Raw genomic sequence first — 25,299 nt, 5'->3', positions numbered from 1 at the left:
TAAGTCCTTTCTAACATTCTCTTGCTGAAACACACCCCCACCATCGTTCCCCACAGTGTGATTTTTCCTTTGCTACAACAAGTACTAAACCCAACTTGTTCAACTACAAGTGTGTTCCTGGTGGGCTCTGGCTGGAGGATGTTGACAAGCTGGACTGATGCTTTCCATTCTTCCTCTGTGGCCAAGGTGTGCTGGCCACTCATGGCTAAGCCACTGAGGCATTTATACTCCCGGGCATGTGTGCTCCCTGCTGAGGGGATGTATGGGTATATACTGTATCAGTCATGATCCACACAGGACAGTGCATGTGAGGAGGGTAACTGAGGAGAGCTCAGTGAATTTGCAGAGGCACGGTCAATAAAGGATAATGAAGCACCACGGACAGCACCAGCTAGGAGCTCGTACTGTCCCTAAGCCTGAAGGAGCAACAGCAAGGAGAGGTTACCAGAGACTGAGAGAGCCACAGAGGAGGCCCAGCAGGAGCGGTTGCCTTTGGAAGAGGAAGGCAGCCACTGCTGACCAACTGGAAAACAGGGCAGCAACTGGGGGGACAGATCCCCTGACTTCACTCCTCCCCCTCATTTTGGTCTGCCCAGTGTCTCTGTAGAAGACAAATAAAGCCAGAGGCAAGAAAGCTCAAGATGAAGTCCATGTGGTCAGCCTCTAGAGACCAGAGCAGGGCAGAACTGGAGGGGCAAAGGCAAAAGCAGCAGCACAGTTACAGAAGTCTATTTTGTTTATTTACAAACCTATTCCTATCACCCATGCTACAGATATGTGATGTTATCAAATGTTGTATAAACGAACACCACCTAACTACAGAAGCAAAGATTCTATTCTTGATCCTATGAAACTAAGTTGAATGCTTTTTAATTGAAGAATAGTTGATTTACAATATTATATTAGTTTCAGGTATACAACATAGTGATTCGATATTTTTACAGATTACACTCCATTTAAAGTCGTTACAAAATAATGGCTATACTCCCTGTGCTGTACAATATATTCTCGTTGCATACCTATTTTATACGCAGTAGTTTGTTTCTCTTAATCCCAGACCCCTATCTTGCCCCTCCCCCTTCCCTCTCCCCACTGCTAACTAGTTTGTTGTCTATATCTATGAGTCTGTTTCTGTTTTGTTATCAATATTCATTTGTTTTATTTTTTAGATTCCACATATAAGTGATAACATATAGTATTTTTTTTTCTCTGTGACTTATTTCACTCAGCATAATATCCTCTAGGCCCATCCATGTTGTTGCAAATGGCAGAATTTCATCCTTTTTAATGGATGAGTAATATTGTATGTATATACCACATCTTTATTCATTTATCTGTTGATGGACACTTAAGTTGCTTCCATACTGTCCATTGTAAGTAAAGCTGCTATGAACACTGGGGTGCTGTGTCTTCTCGAATTAGTGTTTTTGTTTTCTTTGGATATATATGTAGCAGTAGAATAGCTGGATCATATGATAGTTCTATTTTTAGTTTTTTGAGGAACCTCTATACTGTTTTCTATAGTGGCTGCACAAATTTTAATCCCACAAAGAGTGTACTAGGGTTCCCTTTTCTCCGCATCCTTGCCAACATTTGTTATTTGTTGACTTTTTGATGATAACCATTTGACAGGTGTGAGGTGCTATCTTGTTGTGGTTTTGATTTGCATTTCTTTGATGATTAGTGATGTCAAGCACTTTTTCATGTGCCTGTTGACCATCTGTATATCTTACTTGGAAAATGTCTATTCAGGTCTTCTGCCACTTTTTAATCGGATTGTTTGCTTTTTTTGATATTGAGTTCTATGAGCTGTTGATATAGTTTGGATATTAACCTGTTATTGGTCATATCATTTGCAATTATTTTCTCCCATTCAGTAGGCTGTCTTTTCATTTTGTCAGCTGTTTCCTTTGCTCTGCAAAAGCTTTTAAGTTTAACTAGGTCCTATTTATTTATCATTGCTTTTGTTTCTTTTGCCTTCGGAGACAGATCCAAAAAAATATTGTTACAATTTATGTCACAGTGTTCTGCCTAATGTTGTCTTCTTGAAGTTTTATGGGGTTTTTTTGTTTTTTTTTTTTGCTGTATGCGGGCCTCTCACTGTTGTGGTCTCTCCCATTGTGGAGCACAGGCTCCAGACGCACAGGCTCCAGACGCGCAGGCTCAGCAGCCATGGCTCACGGGTCCAGCCGCTCCGCGGCATATAGGATCTTCCCGGACCAGGGCACGAACCCGCATCCCCTGCATGGCAGGCAGACTCTCAACCACTGCACCACCAAGGAAGCCCAGTTTTATGGTTTTATATCTTACATTTAGGTCTTTAATCCATTTTGAGTTTATTTTTGCATATGGTGTGAGGGAATGTTCAAATCTCATTCTTTTACATGTAGCTGTCCAGTTTTCCCAGCACCACTTAATGAAGAGACTGTCTTTTCTCCGTTGTATATTCTTCCCTCCTTTTGCAGATTAATTGACCATAAGTGCATGAGTTTATATCTGGGCCCTCTATTCTGTTGCACTGATCTATCTATGTGTCTGTTTTTGTGCCAGTACCATACTGTTTTGATTACTGCAGCTAAGCTGAATGCTTTGAAAAGACTGAATAACAACAATAGCAAGAAGACACAAATGTCTGTGCTTACTATGTACCAAGTACTATTCTAAGTGCTTCATGTGTATTAGTCCCCAGTTGCTGTTATAACAAATTATCATAAATTTAGTGGCTTAAAAGAACATAAATGTATTCCCTTATTGTTCTGGACCTCAAAATTCCAAGATGAGTCTTACAGGACTAAAATCAAGGTACCTGCAGGGCTGCATTCTTTCTGGAGGCTCTAGGAGAGAATCCATTGCTTGTCTCTTCCAGCTTCTAGAAGCTGCCCACATTCCTCGGCTGCGTCCCCCTCCCAGAAATCACATCACTCCAACCTCTGCTTCCATCATCACATCTCCTCCTTTGACTCTGACTTTCCTGCTTCCCTCTTCCACTTTGAGGATCCCTCTTTCCTGTATAAGGATCCACCTGAAAAATTCCTTATAATCTCCCATCTCAAAATATTAACTTAATCATATCTGCCAAGTCTCTTGTGCCTGGTAAGGCAACATACTCACAAGTTCCAGGAAGTAGGATATGTATTTCCTACAAACAAGGACATTCTCCTATATAACCATAATATAACCATCAAAATCAGAAAACTCACAATGGTACATTACTACCATCTAATCCTCAAACCCCATTCAAGTTTTGGCAGTTGTCTGGATGACATCCTTTATAGTAAAAGAATCCACTTCTGAATCATAGATTGCAATTAACTGTCATGTGTCTTCAGTTTCCTTCAGTCTGGAATAGGTCTTTGATCTCTTCTTGACTTTCATGACCTTTTTGAAGATTACAGGTCAGTTATTTTGTAGAATGTTCCCCCATATGAATTTATCCAATATTTCCTCATTTTTTATTCAGGAATATAATACAAGTGATGAAGTGATGCTTTCAATGCATCTTATCAGATATTGTACAGTTTTTATTTGAACGACTACTGATGATATTCACTTGGATTACCTGATTAAGGTGGAATCTAAAAGACTGTAAAGCTACTCTTTTTCTCCTTCATTGTTTCTAAGTATTTTGTGAGGATGATGTGACTATGTAACTTTCAAACTATGTAAGTACCCTGTTCACTTGTGGTTACCAAAGGGGAGGGGATGGGGGAGGGATGAATTGGGAGTTTGGGATTAGCAGATGCAAACTATTATATATAGAATGGATAAACAACAAGGTCCTACTGTATAGCACAGGGAAGTATATTCAATATCCTGTGATAAACCATAATGGAAAAGAATATGAAATAGAATATATATGTAAAAACCTTGTTCCTCATCCAACTTTCAATTCATTCATTCTTTCTTTACATTCGTAAGGACTCATAATATCCTATTTTATTCATGGATTATAATCTATTAATATAATTACTTTAAATTGCCATCAATTTTTCCAGTAGCATCACCCTCAAACTAGCTTGATAGAGCCCCATCATTCATTGAGTGCTTCCTTGTTTTAGGCACAAGATATTTGGGGCTTAGCTTGTACTTTCCTGCCCCAACACTGTGATCAGCCATTTTTCCAAGGAGTCCTGAATCCTTTCAGTGGAGAATGGTATTAGACCTGGGAACCAGGTATATTCATCACTACTGGTCCTTACAGTTGACAGAGCTAAGGAATATATATTACATTTATAGTCATTTCTACATCTGTTTATATTGAAAACCATGAGCCACACTGAAGTCTCCAATTCCAAACCAACATCGCAAGGTTCCCTGCAGTTTTCTCCCTTTCCATGTTGAGTTGCAGGAGGGGTGGAGGTTATTATTTTGCCTTCCACATACAGTAACCCATTTAATTCTTACAACAACCTCACAATTTAGGGAAAATATTGCCAACCAGATGCCTCTTCATACCAAACATTATAGTGTGTATTTCAAATGGTTCAGGAAAAAAGTTCTTTGCACTCACAACTTCACTGTTAAGTTTGTGATTGTTTCAAAAAAATTTTTTTTTAAGTTTACACTAAAAAAAAATCCTCTGTGGATCAACAGACTATGAGATACAATAGTGTGCATAGTATTCCTGGTAATCTGAGTGAGATAAAGGCATTAATACATTTTCCAAATTGGGGGAGAGGAGAAGAAAAAGAGAAAAAGAAAGGTGGGATTTTAATCTCAGAAGGTGCCTCATATCTAACAAACTGGTCTGGTGGCTCAGAGTTGCAATCTCCAGCATGTCACTTCATGCATCCTTCCCATATGGCCAGCTGACAGCCATCCAAGCCTGAGGTCCACTCAAGAGCTGGAGGATCCTGATTAGCTAATCAGCCATCTTGGCTGGGACACAGCCCATCAATGTGGCAGAATGTATTAGCCTGAAACTAACCATTGGGTGAATTTCTTAATGCTTATTCAGCTTCCTCAATGAGAGAAAAACAGAATAAAATGCCACAACTCACTGAGATCTCTGGTCCAAGTTCCTGACTTTATAGACAGAGAAACTTAAACACAAAGTAGTTACGGATTCAGGCAAGGTTTCACAGCTACTGAGTGTCAGGACTCAGTTACACGCAGGCTGCCACATACATGGTCCATGGCATGCATCACTGACTTTGCTGCAGATAGCAATAGGCTTTATCGAGTGGCAGTAGAACACTTTATCCCAGGTGCTTAGGGCTAGGAGTTTTTGGTTAATTACTAAAGTCAATCAAAATGGGAAAAGTCACAAAAAGTGGTATGCAAATACCTTAAACATTTTGTCTGATGGAGAGTTTTCCTGTGTGACTCAGTCTCCTGATTAGAGTTCCACAGTTGTAAATCTGTCATGATTCATCATCTCTGATTTTCACTTTGTGTTTCTTTAAAGCGGAGTTAGAACTTAAAGATATTTTTCAAATAATCTGAGTGCAGAAACATTTTAATTTTTAGATTTTAATATTTTTTTCCTCTCACTCCTTTAGAGTTGTCTCATCCACATATAATTCAATAGCAATTTTACTAGATGTGTGAGTTGGGCAAATTTATTAACCTCTTTGTGCCTCAGTTGCCTTACTTGCAAAGTAAGACTATCCAGGCTCATATTGTCTTTTCTCTTCTGTAGCCCTGGAATCATCCATTTTTCCAAGGAGTCCTGGCTCCGTTCAGTGAAGAATGGTATTAGAAACAAGATCTTGGCACTAGGTGTACTCCTCACTACTGGATAGCTGCTTTCCCTGGTCCTCACAGTGGACAGAGCCAAGGAACATATGTTACATATATATTTATTTCTGTATCTATTTATATATATTGAAAACCATCAGTCACACTGATATCTCCTATTCCAAACCAACACCACAAAATTTTTTTCTAGTTTTTTTCCTTTCCATAGTTATAACTCCCTTCTCCAACCATGAATAATCTGGCTCTCATTATCCTTAATGTATTTACTTATTTGATCAATAGCCCTGTATGTAACCAATATACTATTTCTACTAACATTCTCTCCTGTGTGGGGTCTGTCACTCCATGCTCAGTCACCTCTCTGGATAGATAACCTGTAACTCTAAGTGGACCCTGATACCCCCATGCCGGGCTACCTCACACAGGGATGCCCACTTTATTGTGCTTAGACTCTGACTCACTGTGCTACGTTGTCCCACCCTCCATGGATGCCCTCCTCCTTCTATCTGGGCTCTAACTCCCCACGCTGGGCCAATTCCCTGTATGGCCACACTTGTTAACTTGCTCAAGGTCTTATACCCTATGTTAAGCTACCTTTCTACTCTATACCAGCTGCAGTCCCCTCAGGCTCTGACACCCAGTCTGGGCCACTATGGCTTCCCCTTTTTTTGAGTGGATGCCAACCTTGCTCTGCACCACCTAAAAACTTTAGACCTTAATTGTTCAGGAAGAAAAGGGGAAGAGGCAGAGCCTTATTTTTAACATCTCTGACACAATGAAGACTGTCAACAGGGTAAAGAAAGATGGGACTGTTTGCATTCAACAAGGCAGTTTGGTGCTTCACATCTTGACCTATAAAAAATTATTTCTAGATTTATTTATTCCCATAAGTGTGTTATTATTTAAAAAAAAAACATACTGATTACTTCTTCACTGGGAACAACAGCAGCATTCACAACATTCAAATATTCAGCTGTTATTACCAAGATCTCTTATTGATAATACTGTCTTTTATTTCTTTTAAACTTCATCCCCTACTTAGCACAGAGGCCTTACCTGCCCCATCTCATAGTATTTAGCTCTTTATGTATTTCTGACAGATTCTTGAAGGCCCAGCACGCACTGGTATGATATAAACAGTGTGGGCTGAGAAGTCAGATAGACGGCATTCAAATCACTCTAATTTATCTATCCTTTAATTTTTTATAAGAATTGACGGTTATATATATGCATGTGTATATGGGTGTGTGTACACACACACACACATCTGCCACATAATAAAGCATTTTTAAAATGTCCATTCTTATCACATCTACCTCCTTGGCAAAGCCTCATGTTTGTGTCTATCTCTTTGTTCATTCTTTCTCCTTTGACACCTGGGACTATGAGAAGAACTTCAGGCATGTAAAAAGTAATCAATAACAACAGTTTTGCAAACCAGAAAATCGGTCAAATTTCTCATTGTAAACATATCACCTGTTTTTCCCAGAAGTTTCTGGTCCACTAAGCATTCCTGGGACTTCCCTGAAAGAATTCAGATCTTGACAGTTTCAGGACTCTCCTAAGGTCTTTAGCATTATCCCAGTGGTATAATATTATCATTACAGCCAATACAATATCATAGGAAAGAGAAGGCGGAAGCATCATTTCTGTAAATCTACCTCTTTCTGTGCTCAGTTTCCCAAGAATACATCCTGTCACCTACTCGTGAGAAAGTCTTGCTGGGTCCTAGCTTGCTTACCTCACTCTCTTTCAACTACTCATGGTTGAGCTGTGAGAATTCCCTGTTCCCTCCATGTTTCGAGGACCATTTTAAGAGAAGCAGAACTGGAAAATCTGTAAAAAAAAAAAAAAAAATCTATTAGTCCAGTCTGGCCCAGTTGGTTGGAAAAAAATCTATATTTGTTGCCATATAAAAATATTCTGTGCTACCCTGCATTATGTCCTTGTCTCTGAACCACACTTCTGTTGAAACTACTTTTTCCTCAGTTATTTTATTGTAATTTTATAGTGTAAAATCCTTCTTCTGATTACACTGGAGCCTTGTGCAGAGTGAAGTATAGTGTCTCTCTCCTGTGATGAGATGGAAATTGTTATCCTTGCCCCCATGACACCAGAGTAAAATGGGAAACTGCACTTGTGTAACCATCAGAGTACAGACCATATAAAAGAGGTACAGAGTTGTTTCCTTTTTAGAGGGTTTAATTAAAATCATTACTTAAAAATAAGCACTGCGACAACATCATGATTGTGCTATTTTCAAACTGTGGAACACCTATGAGAATTCAGGGTTCCATCAGAAAAGTGCCCCTTCTTGGTTTATATACGTACATTTATTGGCTTCAAAAATTTAAAGAAATCTTTTAATCTTCTGGCAATGGCTGTGCTGATTATTTTATAGTTGTCTAAAAATGAGAGGCATATCAAAATAATTTAATATTCTGTAATATTTTAGAGGGCCATTATAAGACATTCTCTTTTACTCAGTAAGAATTAAATAACCAAGTCTCTGTTTTTTATTGCTGATTTCTATGATTAAAGCAAGAACATATAAGCTAAGCTGATTGCAATATAAAGAATTATTCTCTTGGGTCCTACTTGTATTCATTCTCTTTCTACATTTTAAAAACCCATTCATCAATGACTCTGCAGTAGTACCAGGACTTAAGCATGCACATATTATCTTCTCATATTCCTTTGCAGTCTTCCAAAATCACGCGTGTGCATGTGGGTAAGTATATACCCACCCACACTCACAAACACATACACACACATGCAAGCACTTATAATGGCATCCAAACATATTTACCCATAATTATGTTCTAGGCACTTTATCGAACACAGATATTTTTGCATTCATTTGTGGAACCTGAAAAGAATCCATGCTTATGTTTGGAGTCTTAAAGCAAATTGTAATCTTATAAACAGGGAGGTGAACCTCAGAGGCAGTAGTCTTTTGATATGCAGCATAAGTGAAATGCTGCATAATATAAAATGATGGCGCTATTAATCCTACGGCACTGGCGGTACCCAGCCCCCCACCCCCACCCCACCCCCCCAGCTACTGATACCAACACCATTGTCTCTGGCTTTAAACTTCATCAGTATGCAAACGGAGTGTCACTATGATGGGTGGTAACTTGGTTGGATGCACTTTCTACATTTCTGGCAAATGAGTATAATTATTTTCAGAGCTGCGGGCAACTCATGCATGTTTTATCCTCCATCTGGACCGGCACGGTACACAATAGTGATAAAAGATGATTTTCCCCCTTGGATGTTCACAGGCCATCATCGACACAGTCCTGATGAAATGGCCATGTATCCCCTAGCAGTTCTATATCTGCCACAGCTTGACAACAAAATTATTTCCCCATAGTACTAAAACACTTCAAATATTCAGGCCCTCTGTGCATATATTTGTGTTTTGAAGCATTCAGCGTTAACATAATGTGGTAATTTATAAACTGACAAATTAACTATGCAGAAATCACAGAGAAGCCTTATGAGGTCTGCAAAGCAGCAGAAAAGAAAGCAGAAGCTTTTTGCACTCTGTAATAATAATAATCCTATCAACTGTCGCAGATTGCCCGGCCTCCCATTGTTACAGCCATGCACTCTAAAGCTTGCATCCTGTAGGTGATTCAGCCCAAGACGCCTGGCCCCAAACCATGCGGACCAGGAGGCTTGGCTCAGGCTTAACGTGCCATCCCTTTCTGGGTCTGAGGCTAATGGGGAAAAGGGCACCAATAAAAAAAATGCAAGTTGCCCATATTGATCACTGGGAGGCAGAAATGGATGTGTGGGATGGAAGTTGGAGAGGATAAGATTTGCCTTCAAGACAGGAAGTGAATTTAGGACTGGCAAAATCAATAACAGCAAAACTGAGATCATGCATGTGAAAGGACAATCAGCCTTCTTTGTTTCATGGTTATAAAATCATTTTAATGATTAAAATCCATCATCTTGCTAGCCCGCTTTAGCAAACGCTGGCAATCCTTACAGGCACACTATTGATCCTCAGACAGACAAGCTGAACGGAGGCAGCATTCATCAAAGGACGCAAAAGAGCGCATTTTCACTTTTATTGTATTAGCTTAATTCTCTTTCAGATGAATTAGAGACTAATTTTGCTAGAGCAAGGGGAGAGTCTGTGTATCTTCTGCTGCCCCCATCTGTTTAATGTGTAGATTCTTAGAAGGCAGGATTAATTTTTTTAGAGGCAAGAAAGTATTTACAAATTCTTTGTAAAAATACAGAACATTCCTTCATGGTATGCCACACCAGTCTCTCTTCCCTCCTTCCCCACTGTACCCTAATCTCCACTCCACCTCCCCCAGTCACTCCTCCCACACACACAGGCACACTTGCTCTCTTACAGATTCACACATGCATGCTAAACCACACACACACACACACACATACACACACACACACACACATCGTCCTTTAAATGGTATGTACCATGCTATGAGGCCTACCAAACATCAGACACTCTTTATCAGCAGTTGTGCCAGGGTCTCCATGGCAACAGTATAATAGATTTGCCCTTATTCAATCCCAGAGGCCACATTGAAGCGCAATGCAAAATTTGCTGGGGCCTGAATTCCTTTCAAGCCATGGCTCATGTGTCAGGAAACAAGTCAATGCACAGACAGCACTGCACATAAAGATGGAAAGGAACCTTTTCTCTCCACTGCTGTTTGCTCACAGTGACATTCAGAAGCCCAGGCTCTTCTAGATCTCATTTCTGTCTCGTTTTCTAGTTATTAATTCACTTCTTTGGGTGGAGAGGCGAGTGGGGGAGGGGGACGCCATGCTTTGCAATAATGAACCGCCAATGAAAGTGCAAAGCAAGCTGCATGAAAACGAAGCATGCATCTCAGCCTCCAAGGTTATATAGGATTCAATATGGCTGAAGCCCACCACAGCTGCAGACTAAATTCTGGGGCTTGAAGCACCCCAGTGCTAAGCACGAAGAGCAACCCAGCCAACTTCCTCAACCCATGCTGGAGTGGTATTTTGTGATACTCAAGCAACCTTCCCAGGGGTAGGAGAGGCAGAAAAATGGACACATGCCCTTGTCCTAAAACCAATCTCAGAAGACAGGAGGAATTCCCAGAAGCTCACACCTGAAGTACACTGTGGCTAAAACAAGCACAGCTTAAAAGTTAAACAATCATTTGTTTCAGGTTTATTTTAATCATTAGCTTTGGGACTTACAAGATGATGACTTTGTGGGTTAATTATTATCTGCGCTGTGGCTTTCCAAACCCAACTGCTCAACTTCGTTATTGTACACAGTGATCCATAGCTGTTGCCTAAAATTACCTGTCCGAGTATTTTCCCCTTTGATCATCACTGAGAATTTGCTACTTTTCTCCCGGAGTTGGAGCTCTGCATAAATGACTTGGTTGGGAGATGCTTGTGTGATTTTGAAGATTGAACGAGAGATATTGCAGGCAAGTGATAGAATTCAATTGGCAATACTATTAGGATGTGAACGAAGCCTCTTAAGGAGCTTTGCCTGGGTGAAGCCTGATTAACTTCAGGGCAGTGATTCTCATACTTTAACATGCATAAAAAGCAGCGGGAGTATTGTTAAAACACAATTTCTTTGTTCTTTTTTGTGTTTTTTTTTTTTGGTTTTTTTTGCGGTAAGCGGGCCTCTCACTATTGTGGCCTCTCCCGTTGCGGAGCACAGGCTCCAGACGCGCAGGCTCAGCGACCATGGCTCATGGGGCCCAGCCGCTCCACGGCACGTGGGATGTTCCCGGACCGGGGCACGAACCCGTGGTCCCCTGCATCGGCAGGCGGACTCCCAACCACTGCGCCACCAGGGAAGCCCAAAACACAATTTCTTAAACGCCATCCCCAGAGACTCTGACTCAGTAGATTAGGGCCAGTGTCCAGGACTTTACAGCTCTAACATGCTCACAGGTGATGCCTATGCTGCGGGTCCAGGAGCCACTGCTTTAGGCCAATTTCCATGAACAAAAGTTCCTCAGCCTCTGACTTAAAGTTTATTTTGACTGTTTACCATAGCTTCAATTTCAGTGTTATTCTTGAAGGGCATTTGTCATCCTAATATAATTACCCCCTTCTCCGGTGGATCAGATCCACGATTTCACCTAGCACCTGGGGGACAGAGTGGATGGAAGCCATGGAGAAAAGTGTCAGAAGATCAGGATCTATCCCCAGAACTAGTGCTATGCCTGCCATATGTTAGGACTTGATGAATGTTTTTTGAATGAAAACCTGAGTGAGTAAATACGATAGAATTTCAAAGCTTCTATACTTCAGGAAAGCAATCTTAAATCAAGAATATAGGTGTTCTGTGTTTTATTTATATTGAAATATATTCAAATGTCATACATTTGGTTTTTAAAAGTGGCATATAAATTTTTGTGGGGGAAGAGAGATTAAATAGCACTTTAAATTCTTCTAGGAAGTTGGAACCATAGGATGAATTACTGTAGAGAGCAAAATCCTTTTATGATTAAAAACATTACCCTCTAATTTAACTATTTTTACAAGTTTGGGATTTCTTCAAGTGAAAAACACTGCATTTTCATTTTAACAATCACTAGCTTTGCTTTTTACTGAACAAAATAAATGTGTGCATTTCTGCCTTATGTTTTAAACTTGAAATCATCATTTACTTCTTTTCATTTTCTGCTCCTTCTGGTTTGACCCTAAAATCTGAGTCATTTTTACAAATAATCAGTTTTAACAAAAAGTTGAGCCAATATCACATAACACTGACTTAAGATGATTCTGCTCACTTTGACCCAAGTTTGATTACCTGTGCTAAGCGAGCTACGCACTAGAAAGTGGCCACTGCAGGTGGTGGGATAGGGGAGGAAGAGGGGAAGTAAACTGTGAATTACAGTGACCTGCTTTGTGAATTACTTAATATACAATGAATTCACGATAAGGTAATAGCCGTGTTTTTCATCATCGCACTTTGGAGTATGTCTTCGGTTCTAAGGTTTTTCTTTCTACGACAAGGCCAAAGGCACCAAAGTGAGCAGCCCCTTAGGCAAGGACCCCACTGGGCCTTCTCCGCCCTTCCAACAGGGAAGGCACAGCAGAGACAGGAGAAGAACTGACTTCTCTTTCCCACCTTGCCCTTACCACGTGCTACTGTAAACTGCTTTGCCCTCCCAGGAAGGGCAGCCTGTCACACTGCCTGAGTAAATGTCCCCTCCCACACTCAACACCCTGTCACAGGCTACCCAAAGGGGAGAATGAATTTGGAGTGCTATCAACAACTTTCAATTCACTAAATATTTATTGAGCACCTGCTGTGTGCCTGGGTCTGCACTGCACTCTGACAGCACCAGTGTGAATGAGACACTCACTTTTATTACGAGGTGGTTACAACCAGGGAAGTCTGTTTTTCATCACTTTATAATAACTTTCTCCTCCATAATGCTTTGCAAACTGGAGTCTGCCCCAGTGTGTCTGGAACCACAGATCAGACTTGTTGTTACTTCCTAACGTTTCCATTTTTCTTGATTTTATGACACAGATTTTTCTAATTCATGCTTTAAGCGTTGGAAATACGCATGAATGCCTCTCACACTCAAAGGATGCATTAGACGGGTGGGTGTCCTTTTTTTCTGAGATAGACTGAGCTACCTCTTAGAACTGAGGAAATAGAGGAATTTAAAATGTTATTTTTAACTTTAAATATTTCTACTACTGCACAATATATCGATTTAAGCTACTTTCAAAAGGAATAAACAAATACAAGACTTCAAAGAAGTCTCTCCTTTGTGGAGGAGTTTCAGACTCTACCTCCAGAGTCTCTGAACTTGGCCTTTCTGCCATTAGGGGATTCCAGGGGAAACCGAGGAACCCTGGTTTAGGTGATACAGCATTTGTAAATGCCAGAGTGAAAACAGGAAAACGTCTGAAGGATGAGCATGACGCTGAGCTTTCCAGTCAGGCTCTGGACCTGAAAACAATGAGACACACATGCTTTTCAATGAACTCATTCATTTTCACTTTATAAACAACTCCCCACCCCCCGGCCCCGCCCAAGGAAAGCTGGTCTATCCTTTCCTGCCACATTGTTGTGTTTTTCATCCTTGCCCTTGCCTCAGTTCTTTGTGACCAGCACAGACTTTGGACCCTGCCTCGTCTCACTGTCCTGCCTGGCCACCTGTCCAGCCCTGTTCTCAGTGGTAATGACCAGCAGTCCATGCCTTTCTTGCCAAGTGGAGCCGACGTTCTGTGGACCATCGTTTTATGGGGCCACACTGCTGTCCCCATGGCTGTCCCTACAGGACACTCATCAACAGCTGTGGGAGGCTTCCCATCCTGGCCCATTTAAAAGGAAGGCCTGGAAAGACTTCCTGGAGCATCAGTTCAGAGCTCCCACAACCAGCCAAACGATACGCGGTTATTGAAAATCTCCAATTCATTTTCCTCTGCTCCTACCCTTGAGAGAAAACTAATTTGCAGAAAAATAGCCCCTGCCAGCTAACTTCTCCTCCTAAATGTATGATGACCCCGAACTCTTGTTTCTGTGGGTACTTACTCTCATAGTAAATGCACAAGAGTACTGAAAAGCAGTCTTTAAAAATCTCCCCCTTGATACGGGGATATATGTATATGTATAGCTGATTCACTTTGTTATACAGCAGGAACTAAAGCAATTACACTCCAATAAAGATGTTTAAAAAAAAAAACCCTCCCCCTTGCCGCCACCCCTCCCCCACCCAGTCCGAGAAATGCTTTCTTTTCCTTTTATTCTTTGCTTCTCTTTTTAACGTGTGTGCTGAAATTGGCACTTTCTGTTTTCAGTTCATTCCCTTCTTAGTCTCAATGCAGGCAGCAATGGAGAGACGTGCCCAATTTTTCCAGTCCCTGCACTTGGCGAACCCGTGGGTGACGGATTTAATGTAACAGGCTCTACCTTACGTATCACTGTTTAAGTGGCTGTGCCGGCTGGTGACGCATGGTGTCATCCAACGCCCCCCATGCAAGCCGGGCAACACGGCTGCCTCCTCTGTTGTCTGAGTAAATAACAGGGCTAATGGCATTTGGGGCAAATGAGAATCCTATAGACCACATGGGCTTCTGGGTCTCTTTTTCACTTTTCTTTGTCGAGAAGCCTCCTCTCTCTCTCCTCTCTGGAGCTTCACCAGTGTGGCCTGCCTTGGTTATCTGGGGGAGGAGGGAAGGTCTCCTGAAGTTCAGGATTTTGTAACTAAGATTGAACGCCAGGGAGAATGGATGCCAAGGTCAGGTTAAGAATAAAGAAAATGGATTTGGAGGTCAGGGTCACCACGTGAAAAGCCCTGAATGCTGCCAAAATATTTTCATTATCGCTGTTTTTGTTATGGAAAAGACCAGGCCCTGCATAAGGATGCTAAGAGGTGGAAGCCCAGGCTGGAGAAAGGGAGTCTGAGAGAAAAAAGGGGGGCATTAGAACTCTAGGATTTACTGGCTTTGCATCCTTGAGTTCTGTGCCTGGAGTGTGCCTCCCTTGTATAAGTATGTGGCTGGACAAACATTGATAATGAGGCTTTTTCCCACAGAACCGGACAACTCTGAACTCTGTCTCTCTCTCCTGGTGCAGAGAAGCTGGATACAAATTCCTCCAGTTCTATTTGCAGGAGGAAGCTATTTCATGCACCACTGTGATTCTACTTTTCGCCCATGTCTACAACATAGCTGCAACACAGGGCTGTATATTTTAGCAAAATCCTGTTATTATTGGAGCTCTGACCCGATTTTGTTTCTATATTCTGAAGGAGAAAAGACTTCAGTGGCATGAAATTAGCAACACATTCTGCTAGTGTGTTAATTGTGTGAGAGTTTTTGGCAGGAGAATCTCCTAGCACAACACGGAATTTATTTTTTATTTAAATTTGGTAGTGATTTCATATTTGTTTAAAGAAGAGGCACCATGGCGGCTTAAACCACTTGGGACTTACTGTATGTTCAGGAAAAGAGAAAAAAAAAATCTGCCTAATGCAGTGGTGCAGAAGGAATTATGTAATTGTTTTTTACTTAGCAGGGAAGCTGCTATCATTGATTTCTAATTTGTTATGAGAAATTGGCATGCCCAGGCAGTGGTCTGGGACGTCCTTGGGCCCCAGTGCAGTATCCAAATGCAGTTGTATCTGGTCAGTAGCAGATTAGCTGCTTTGATAAAAACAAACACACATGAAAAACAAAGTCAAAAATCTCCCAGGCTAAAAAAAAAAGAAAAAAAAAAATCTCCCAGGCCAGAGTAGCTGTTTTTCTCCAATAGATACCCTTTCTGAATCCCCCCAAGACCCATGGGGACATTGTAGGAAATGGCTATCCTCATAAACATGTGATTGGTGGGGGGGGGGGGGAGCAATGCCCAGAAAGAGGAAGGAGAGACAGACAAGCCAAGAGATCTGTCCCATCAAAGAAGACAGACCCGCGCCCTGATCTCAGGGGCAGGAGGCAGCTCTGAAAAAGGAAAAAGATAAAATAACATTTACTGAACACTTAACAATACAATCTAGCAGCTGCTGCACTGGCTGGCATATGCCATCTCACTTTCCTGGCCATCCACTAGATAGGTGATCCTCTGCTCACCCTGAAATCAGCAGCACTCTGCTCCCTTTCCCCCTTTATTCCCGGCCTCTTGCCCATCTCCTTTCCCTGCACTGCTCTCCTTGCCCACTGCCCACCACCAGGTTCTCTGAGAGGCTCTGAGCTGCCCTGGCTGGCTGTCAGCTCTTCACTGTGTGGCTCAGGCCAGCAGTCCAAAGCAGGACAAACAAGGGCTCTTTTCCCTGGTACCATTGCTTCTGCGACATGTATTTCTCCACAATGATAAGCAATGAATTTGACTCAGGGTGTATAGCAGAAAGACACAGAACAGAACTCCAGTCCCAGCTCTCCCTCTTGGTGCCCTTAGGAAGGTGATTTACTCCCTAGGCCTGGGTTTCTGCATCCATGAGAGATGGCCACACTTTGGGCCAGGATTACACAAAGTGATGGATGTAGAGCACTGAGCCCCAGGGCTGGCTCACGTCCCCATTAGGTCCCTTTGCTTCGTGACCCCATTGTCATTACCATGACATCTATTGAACCCACATTAGGGGCCAGGCACCATGCCAAACTAGGCATGAACAGAGATGTCCCTGGAGGTACCACGGAGTTCGTATAAAACCTCATTTAATCCTCACATAATCTGGAACGGACAATGTGACAATCCTCCTTATACAAATAGGAAACCTGAGACTTAGATGAGGAAACCACACTGGGAAGAAGAGAGCCAGGATTTCACCTTGATTTGTCTGATTCCAAAAACGTTTCCTTTAATTCAGTGGTTCTCAACCCTGGCTCTTTGGGGAGCTTCTAAAACACTGATACCAAGACCCCTACTCCAAGTCAACGGAATGGGGTGGAAGTGAGGTTGAACATCTGTTGCCTTTAAAAGTTACAGGAAGTATCTAATCTGATACTCAGTAAGTGATGAAATCACTGTCTTAATTATGCTCCCCTGCCTAGCCCACCTACCACTGCCCATGCCCACAAACTAGGGCTTCTTAACATAGGAGTTTCAAATACTAACTGTTCAAAAACAATAGACTAGTATTCACCACTTAAGAAAGACTTACTTTGGACCGGGCACTTTATGTTATCTTTGATTCTTCAGGCAACCATGTAGAAATGAAATGTAGTCAGTTTTCCTGGTTTAAAGAACTGTTATAAATAACTTACTGCCTGGTACAAATAAGCTCTCAGTAAATAGCATTACTCAGTTAACACCATCATCTTTATCATCACTTGAAGCCCCAGAGCAGCCTCCAGACCAGTCGACTCTGTCTCCTAAACATCTAGGGAATCTGTTCCCTTCTCACCGTCCCACCTCCACTCCTGAATAACCATCTCACCTGGACAGCTGTGACAGGCTTCTAACAACTCCCATGTCCAACCTCATCCTCCTCCCATCCCTTTTCTACAAAATAGCCAGGGTGATCTTTTTAAAACACAAATATTTAACCTTCCTTGAAAACAGGGATAACTAGCAGGCACTGGGTGAGGTTTTGTAAGGCTGAGCCCTTCATAAAGGCACCCAGTGGAGCGGCAGATGAGTGCTAAATCTCCTCCCTGCTCTGCTTGCCAAGACTGCTAGACTGCGAGACTGCACTGGCCCTGAGGACAGGATGCTTTTTTGTGACTCATGGGCCTGGAGTGAGTGAGTGAGTGAGTGAGTGAGTGAGTGTGTGTGTGTGTGTGCGCGCGCAGCGCGCAGGGAGGTGGGGGGCTTGGTTTAGGGAAAGGGATATGTGCTTTTCTAATCCACTCAGAAGTTTTGTAGTAATAGCAACTGCCCTGAAATTGAACCTAGCTCACTGAGTTATTATGCTAGATAAATGGAGAAATTTAAATAAAACGGAGGCTCCCTAGGGGAGTTGAGCTTGAACCCAGACTAGCAGTCTCTAAAGCACCTATCCTAACCCCTGCTGTTTTCCCTGGGATTCAGAGAAGTGATTCTCTCAGGGGGATTCTACAGATAGAACATTCTATGGGCAAGCCAACTGGTAGAAGCTTAACAGAAGTGGGAGGTGCAGTTTCTCCCTTCAGGGCCAAAAGCAGGCCAACAAAAGCCAACCAGCTTATTCCCCTTGCCCATCTAGTTAAGTCCCCAATTCCTCTGACCTTCAAAAAAAATGCAAAACTTTTGACAATGTAGGTAACGAGGGAAAGGGTTATGCTGGGTACCTGACCTGACCTCTGTTTGAAGTGGATTCATTCCAGGCTACCTACGAAGAAGAACATGTGCTTTTAATGTGATAATCTATCGCTCTTCTTCCTGATCAGCTCACTGCCTTTGCCGACCCTCAGCTTGAATGCTTGGCACAGCATTCTAGAAGGAGATCCCTTAGAAATAATCTACGCCAGTGGCTGGCATCCCCAAACCCCTTTAAGGATGGGGGTCTTCACACGACCGATCATTATTTCTAACCTTACGTGTGTGTTAAGGTGGCACAGATTCACTAAAACATCTTATTTCTTTGCCTTTGACTAGAACTTTAATAATTAAATGTGTTAAAACTTTGGACATCTCCTGCTAGGTTCTGGGTAGCAGCTATGTCTTTAATCGGTAAAAATGCAAATAAAATCACTGTGACACCAAATCACACTCAGAGTCCATGGCAGAGTTCTGATTTCCAGACCAGGGTTTAGTTCCATCATACCATCCCGTCATTTTCTTGACATTTAGGTCAATGACAAATCTTGTTTCAAATAAACACATCTTGTGATAAACAGCTTCAAATCACACAGCTTGAATTTCAGTACAATAATTTTTTCCCCAAATTTCACTGTAAAGAAAACTTAAGCTACTATAAATTTAAAACCAGATCACTTGCCACCAACAGAAATATTATAAACACCAAGCATTGTGATGGAATTCCAGCTCACTATGGTTGCCTACCAGGGCTCTGAAACTGAGGCCTATTTGCTCTCTGTTACGGAAAGGAAGCAGGAACTGGGGAGGGGAAAGGAAGCAGGAACTGGGGCGGGGGCGGGGGGGCATGAATTAGGTAGTGTTAGAGAGGTGTTAAAGGAAAACTGACTCCAAACTGTGGCTTTCTCTAGACTTATTCAGAATATGGAAAAGCAGTTAAAAAAGAAAAGAAATAACTTTCTCACAAAAATTATCTCGTGTTCCTGCTGCCTTCAACCCATGGGAGAAATACAACATTACAGAGGTTGTGAAGGAAGTCAGAAATGGAGGCTCCGCCCCATCCACTGTCCTCGCCTCTCCAGTCTGACCAAGGAGCCACCCCATTTTCCTCTTGGATGAACCATCTCCACTTCTCCTTCTTCTCCATGGTTTATTGATCCTTTCATCCCCGTTGCTCCCTGATTCCAGGCCCTGCCTCTACATTACTGGTTCTCGAGTCCTAGCGTTCCCTGTTGGATGGTGAGGGGAGGCTTTGAATCTCAGAGATCCAGGAGGAGAGCTGACAGCAGTGGTGGTGATGGGTAAAGCCCACTGTTCTTAACCAGGTCTGCTATTCCTGCTCAATTATCCAGGCTTGTTTAGTCCTTTAGCTCTTCCTAGTTTGCACTGTGGGGTGGGAATGCAGCTAAGCCTAAATGTTAATCCTGACGCCCTGACAAAGCCCTTTGTCCCTTCCTCCCTTCACCCTCCTTCCTGTCTCCCTGCTCCTCCATAACAAGCAGGGTGTTCCAGTCTTGCCCTTGATAGCCTTTACTCTGTCCTGCCTTCCTAAGGCATTCATAAATTGCAGTACTATTTTGGCATTCAATACGTAGGCTAGAGAGGTTATTTAACTGCCCAACATTTTTATCCTGTTCACCATGCTACGTTGGTGAATTCTGGAAATTTAATCATCCAAAGCCAAACAGAATGTGGCTTTGGATACCAGCTTCCTTGTTACCTGAATCTTCTCAATTAGTTCCTCCCGGTCCATGTCCCTTGTGTTTGTTTATGCTGCAAAGCCCTGATTATCTAAAATTCCTTTATCCAGAAACTCTGTTATCTGAAGTGAGGTTGTGTTACTGGGTATGTTTTATTTACTTTGAAAACTGTCTAGCTCACCTGAACCCCTGCTTGCCCAATTTAATTCAACGCTTGCCTAGATTCTTCAGATCATCAGGGCCTTGGGGATCCCTACTCCATTTTCTTATTGTTTAACTTCTGCGGCAGAACTCCAATTTGTCTTACTTTCTATGGTGGAAACACATGCCATGTTATGTGAATCCTACAGTTTTCCCACTATCTTTATTCCTGCCTACTTTTAAAAACCCACGTTAAAAAAATAAAGAAGTGGACTTTTTAAGCTCCTTTGGTACTCTGAAGCAACACTGCCCAAGGGAAATGATGCTGCCTTGCGTTTAGGGACCTGTTTCTTGGCTTGGTTCTATAGTTGACTGTGTAACTTAAAACAAACCCCCAAAGGCCTCACATATTTTCATTTCTCAATCAGCCTATTGGGGATAATGGTGTCCAGGCTTCCTTGTTATCTGATGTTCTGTAGATAATAGAGAGTATAGCTGTGGAGAAATTTAGAGGGGGAATATCTTTTTTATAATTAATCTAGAGAGAGAGTTATTCAGAATTAATTAATAATTAATCTAGAGAGAGAGTCCTTAATAATTATTTTTGTAAGAGCTCACATTTGGCAAAGATTAAGAAAACATCGGACTGAGGTTTTCTGTGGACAATACAGAAATGCTGATTCCCATAAAATGAGCACCCTCACTGTCCGGGAACACTTCCCATGATAGAAAGAAATATCACTACTTCTTTTAGAAGTTTTCATTATTGAACATTTAGTTAGATATTTCTCTCTTGAATAAGGCAAAAAATATCCCATTGGGGAATATTACTCAGCCATAAAAAAGAACAAAATAATGCCATTTGCAGCAACATGGATGGACCCAGAGCTTGTCATACTGAGTGAAGACAGACAGACAGAGAAAGGCAAGTATCATATGATAACACTTATATGTGGAATCTAAAAAAAATGATACAAATGAACATATTTACAAAACAGAAATAGAGTCACAGATGTAGAAAACAATCTTATGGTTACCAGGGGGGAAAGGGAGGGGAAGGGATAAATTAGGAGATTGAGACTGATATATGCACAATACTATCTATAAAATAGATAACTAATAAGGACCTACTGTATAATACAGGGAACTCTACTCAATACTCTGTAATGACCTATATGGGAACAGAATCTAAAAAGAGAGTGGATATATGTATATGTATAACTGATTCACTTTGCTGTACAGCAGAAACTAACACAACATTGTAAATCAACTATACTCCAATAGAAAATTTTAAAAAAACAACCCACTGACAAATTTTCACCTGCCTGTCCTTCTGCAATTTAATATACCAACCATTTACCAAGCACCTACTATATGCAAAATCCTGTGTCAATCATCTAGGATTACAGAGATAAATTCAGCTTGGTTACTACACTCAAGATCTTTGCAAATGCTCTACAAATGAAGGGTCAAATGCAGTGCTGGATATTTTAAAGACAGAGATACTCTGCTACTGGCTAAGATGGAGTCATAGAGACCAGACTTACGCTCCTGCTTGGAATAAACAAAATAACGAACAAAATCCGTGCAACAACAACTTTTAAGACACTGGATATCAGGCAACAAAAGAAAGTGATTCCCAAGAGATGGGAAACAATTATCCCTATAAAATAAGCTCTACAAAAGCTTACTGCCTGGAGAGAGTTTTCAGGCCCCCATGCAGGGAAAGGGAATCCAGGCATAGGAGTCCAGTGGACTCCTTGAGAGAAGTAGACTTGCTGGAGACCAAGACAACCAGAGTTTGCAAGACAGACTATTCAAGAGGAGAGAGGTGCACAGAGTAAGAACACGAGACATCCACAGAGCATCCTCCTTGAATATTCCACAGGGTACTGAGCAAGGAATGCATGTGAGGAAGCTGCCCACTGAGGAAGATACCATCCCCCCAAAATTAAAGGGAACAGAACCACAAATAGTGCCTGTTTCCACCAGCCAGACTGAAAAGCCTTATAATTCATGGGGGCACTGGGTAGAATACACAGAAGGCTCTTTTCTCAGTAATGAAAAATAATTCACTCTAGACTAAACACAGTTCTGGTTCCACCTAACAAATCTTAAAAACAAGACCCAAAAGGAGCAAACTGTTTACAAGTAATTTAACTGCATCCCAGAACAAAGCTCAAGAATATTTATAGGAATACAAAGGTAGCCAGTACCTAACAAAGGAAAATTCACAATGTATGGCAGCCAGTAAAAAATGACCAGTTATACGAGGAGGCAGGAAAATATGACCAATGATGAGGAGAAATAACAACCAGTCAAAACCAGTCCAGAACTGACACAGATGTTAGAATTAACAGACCAGGACATTCAAACAAGTATTAAAACTGTATTACAAGGGCTCAACTAGTGAAGTACGAACATGGAAGATATTTAAAAGACCCAAATTGAACTCTAGTGATGGAAACTACAATTTCTGAGATAAAAATTACACTGAATGGATTTAACCCCAAATTAGATACTGCAGAGGAAAAAACCTTTAGGGAATTTCAAGAAACAGAAGTAGACACTATGGCCAGTTAAACATACAGAGGAAAAAAAATTTAAAAATTGGAGACTCAATGATCTTTGGAAGAAGTTAAAGCAGTCCAATATTCATGTAATTGAGGTCTACAAAGAAAGTAAATAGGATAATAAAAAAACCAAAAAAACAAAAAACTGAAGCCCAAGTATGGGAAACATAAAGAAAACTAAAATAAGGAACATCGTAAACAAATTGTTCAAACTAATGATAAAGAGAAAAGCTAAAAAGCAGTCAGAGGAAAAAGACACATTGTGTACAGAGGAAGGCCAACAAAAAAAGGATGACAGCAGTTTCTCATCAAAAACAATGCAACTGAGATGAGAGTGAGCAATATCTTTAAAGATGAAAACCTGTCAACCTAGAATTCTATACCTAGTGAAAATACCTTTCAGAAATGAAAACAAAATAAAGACTTTTTAGACATACAAAAGGGAAAGAATTTGTCACTGGCAGATTCATGTTACCATAAATGCTAAAGGAAGTTCTTCAGGCAGAAGGAAAAATGATACCAGATGGAAATCTAGATCGCCACAAAGGAATGAAGAACGCTGGAAATGGTTCTAACATAGGTAAGTATATAAGATTTTTAAAACTTGGTTAAATCTCTCTAAAAGATAATTGACAATTTAAACAACAAAAATAAAGTAAGGTTATAATATATATAAAGGAAATGTATGACAAAAATAGCACCAAGCCTTGAGGGGAGAAATGGATGTGTTTCATTATTAGGTTCCTAAGCTCTGTGTGAAGTACGGTGTAACAGAACAGGGGGTTTTAGCGAAGAAGACAATAAAAGAGGTCAAAGGGAATCATAAAAAGTACTCAGCCTAGGGACTTCCCTGGTGGTGCAGTGGTTAAGAATCCGCCTGCCAATGAAGGGGACATGGGTTCAATCCCTGGTCTGGGTAGATCCCTCATGCTGCAGAGCAACTAAGCCCATGCGCCACAAGTACTGAGCCTGTGCTCTGGAGCCCATGAGCCACAGCTACTGAGCCCACGTGCCACAACTACCAAAGCCCATGAGATCTAGGGCCCACGTGCTGCAACTACTGAGCCTGCATGCCACAACTACTAAAGCCCGTGCGCCTAGAGCCTGTGCTCCACAACAAGAGAAGCCACTGCAATGAGAAGCCCATGCGCGACAACGAAAACCCAATGCGGCCAAAAATAAATAAATTAATTAATTAAAAAAAAATTCAGCCTAAAAGAAGGCAAAAATAGAGGAAATAGGGAACAAGTAACTGATGGGAAAAAAACAGATTTTATCATCCACTCTGGACACAAAGAAAAAACTACATTGCCCTTTCCAAAGTAAACAGCCTCCCCTTACGTGGAAATGCTGCCAAGGCCTCATCCGAGGCAGGTACTTCACGAGATGTTTGTCCTCCTCAGGATCTGACCTTGCCCTCCTGTCATTATCAATAACTGGAGTCAGGTCTCAGCACAGCCTGATTCAGGAAGTACAATGCCTGCTCCTTGTATACCAAAAGACTTGCAAGATGGCAAATAGGTACTTGCAGAAACCAGCAAAACACACGTGGAAGTGCATCTTGAGAGGGTTGGACAGGGAGACCTGCATATAAAGATGGATGGGAAGAATTTATTGATATGGGTGCATTCTTCCTTGACTTAGGATTTAACATCCTGGCAAAAACACCAGGATCTAGTCATAACACATTGCTGGCCTGACTCTTTGAAGCTTGGATACAATTGATCCAGTAACAGATCACAGTAAATAAGGTATAGCTGTTAGAATGACCTTGGTAGACTATCCAGGAAGGGTCAAGGGGGGATAGAAATGTTAAAATGGATTTATTAGCGAGATCAGAGAATTCTCCACTTGTCTATATTCCCCAGGAGGTCCTAGAAGACATTCCATTGACTAAGGCAATAAGAAACACACTGATGAAGAAAACACTGGCATCTTTTGAGAAACTCCAATGCTAACTGTTTCCTATAAACTGGGGTTGATAGGAGGAGATGCTGCCATGGGTCTAGGCTCCTCAGCATGGATCAGGATGATAGGTTTCTGGAGTGTCAGAGGCCAGGTGGCAATTCTTAAGTAAAAGTAGAAGGATCTGTGATTACCACATGGGCAACAAGACTGGAAGATGCTTTGGCCCGCAGGCATTTATGGCAGTGGCTAAAAGGCCAGAGTGTTCCCAGTGATGAGACAAATGAACAGCCAACTAGAGTGGTGTTTAACCTGTACAAGTGGATTTGAAAAATTGAGAGCTAGCACAAACACACCTCAAAGTAGATCAAACAGGTTCATAGACCCATCTTGTAGTTACCTCCCCATTCCCCAAGTGCATAATTTGGATTGATATTCAAAGTAGCCGGCAGAATCCTCACCTTGGTCCCTGACCTATGCAGTAAGAGCCATTAGGGTAGGAAGGGACAAGTGGGCACTATCCATCTATCTGAAAACTATCCAGCCCCAGCTCCACCAGCCAAGGGAGTAAACCCAGGTCAACACT

The 25,299-nt window shown here is 41.6% G+C and overlaps 1 long non-coding RNA gene across 2 annotated transcripts in view; it reads right to left on the bottom strand.

Annotated features, from left to right (window-relative positions):
• Positions 1-25,299, bottom strand: part of LOC141278187 (uncharacterized) — an 88,060-nt gene that overhangs the window by 37,394 nt on the left and 25,367 nt on the right. The window contains exons 1-2 of one of the 2 annotated variants that reach the window (XR_012330530.1): positions 13,504-13,576; positions 7,442-7,536 (exon numbers count right to left, since the gene is read on the bottom strand). This is a non-coding gene — a long non-coding RNA (uncharacterized lncRNA). Of the gene's footprint in view, positions 1-7,441; positions 7,537-13,503; positions 13,577-25,299 lie in introns of those variants that run through there. The other variant, XR_012330531.1, reaches the window with a different exon arrangement.

The sequence above is a fragment of the Tursiops truncatus genome, chromosome 3 (assembly GCF_011762595.2).
Source record: "Tursiops truncatus isolate mTurTru1 chromosome 3, mTurTru1.mat.Y, whole genome shotgun sequence".
Taxonomy (NCBI): Eukaryota; Metazoa; Chordata; class Mammalia; order Artiodactyla; family Delphinidae; genus Tursiops; species Tursiops truncatus.
Note: the sequence above shows the minus strand (reverse complement) of the source record. Positions and strands in the feature narration are given on the sequence as shown.